At 39.2% G+C, this 2,260-nt stretch overlaps 1 non-coding gene across 1 annotated transcript; it reads right to left on the minus strand.

Moving 5' to 3' along the window:
- Nucleotides 1-977: 977 nt before the first annotated feature.
- On the minus strand, nt 978-1,049 carry Trnac-gca (transfer RNA cysteine (anticodon GCA)). Its single transcript has one exon. It is a non-coding gene; the product is annotated as a tRNA-Cys (tRNA).
- Between the last annotated feature and the right edge of the window lie 1,211 nt (nt 1,050-2,260).

Below are 2,260 nucleotides of genomic sequence, written 5' to 3' on the forward strand. Positions count from 1 at the left end.
TTTACCCAAATAACCTCGTACTATAATGGGCTGTATAAATCATAACAATAACGTGCCATGAAACCATAGCTTTACCCAAATGACCTCCGACGGTACTAATAGGCTTTATAAATCCGAACATGCCATGAAACCCTAACTTTACCCAAATGACCTCGTACTAATGTGTTTTATAAATCCTAACCCTAACATGCCATGAAACCCTAATTTACCTAAATGACCTCGTACTAATAGGCTTTATAAATCCTAACCCTAACATGCCATGAAACCCTAATTTACCTGAATGACCTCGTACTAATGGGCTTTATTAATCCTAACCCTAACGAGTCATGAAACCCAAAAAGTTACAACAATTGTGATAATAACAACTTTTTGTCAAGTTTGTCCCATTTATCCCGAAAACATTACACCATTTTGGTCTAAAAATATTATTTTAATAATTATGTATCATTATTAACGGGTGGTGCAAATCATGTGTACCCCGAGGTGCATTATACAGAGGGGCCCATTTTGGCACGGTCGCAGAGGGGAAGCTATTTTTGCAGGTCATAATGAGGCTTTTGGGCACCGTTTCTATATTACTCCATAAATTAGACGATAGGAAAACGTTAGGGGCGTGTTCAAATACGGTATGCAAAATGTCCTGCTCGCTAAGATCGCATTAGGTCTATACGATGACACAATTTAAGGTTTTAGTTCCCCAAAATCTTACCGTGGAAAGGGGGGATGTTGTTTGACACGAAAAAAAATTGCCCTGACCCCAACTTTCTACCCCCCACTCCTTGAAGTCTAATGGTGCTTTCCATAAAAAGTTATTTAGGAGAACATTCCTTGTTTATTTCATTTTTGTATATTATTTTATTTTAAATAGGCTTGTGATAGTAGTTGCAAAAAAAAATCAAATACTTTGGCCTACAGCAGAATGTATGCATGGGAGAGTGGTATTTCCTGTAAAATCACACAAGTGGAAAAATAAACTGAGGGGGCACCCGGATTTGAACCAGAGACCTCTCGATCTGCAGTCGAATGCTCTACCACTGAGCTATACCCCCAATACAATATTCTCAACGTGCACTTAATCGATAGTTCTTGCTTTTAGAACAGAACGCAACAACAAAATCTCTTAAAAGGGCCGCCTCCTGTTCACAACAATTGTGATAATAACAACTTTTTGTCAAGTTTGTCCCATTTATCCCGAAAACATTGCACGCTTTTGGTCTAAAAATATTATTTTAATAATTATTTATCATTATTAACGGGTGGTGCAAATCATGTGTACCCCGAGGTGCAATTATACAGAGGGGCCCATTTTGGCACGGTCGAAAGAGGGGACGGCTATTTTTGCAGGTCAGCATGAGGCTTTTGGGCACCGTTTCTATATTACTCCCTAAATTAGACGATAGGAAAACTTTAGGAGCGTGTTCAAATACGGTATGCAAAATATCCTGCTCACTACGATCGCATTAGGTCCATAGACGAATCCAACGAGCCAAGTCATGGTCAGGATTTGGTCGGCCATCTTTGGGTAGCCGCTAGCACCAACCTCAATGGTGTTTTGAGCGCCCCATTGTGCAAATAAAAGCCGCCTAACACCTAGAGAAGATGCAAGGACGAGGAGGGTTAATAGAATAATATATACAATAGAGATAATTCCGCAGGTAATCCTTTTGTTCGCAAGTACATCCATTTGTAGCGTTTGATATGGTGTAGTTCATGGAGCTATTATAAGATGGAGAGGAAATAGATTACGTAACGCATTGAAACCTTGTGCCGATTTGAAATCTGACAAGCTATTCATCGAAAGGTACCTTTTGTTTGGGACAAAGGGCTTCCACCATGAAATCGGTAAGCTGACCCGACAGTGTATTAACGCTTTACCTAGGAGGCTACTGTCAATAAGTGATCAAATGCAAGTCGCGTGAAAGCGCTTAACGGAATGAAAAGTACCTATTGTTATACATAAACCCAAGGGTGTGATTGAGTAGCCGTAAGCACAAAAGGCACACATTAGCCACTAATGCATAGTTCGTTGTCACCCCACTGACATTAGGTGCTTCATTTAAATAAATTGAATGCGCCTGCTGAATGATTACACATCATGGCTGCCATGTCTATAATGGTATTAAATAGCTACGTCCCGGGAGCTACGTATACATGTAACATATAATAAGTATACCGGTATAGGCCTATATAAAAGTTGTTTTACAAATTGAGATTTTATTCTATTTTATTTTATTTTAAGAAGGAGAATGTCATAATCAGT

This window comes from Amphiura filiformis, chromosome 8 (genome assembly GCF_039555335.1).
Source record: "Amphiura filiformis chromosome 8, Afil_fr2py, whole genome shotgun sequence".
NCBI lineage: Eukaryota > Metazoa > Echinodermata > Ophiuroidea > Amphilepidida > Amphiuridae > Amphiura > Amphiura filiformis.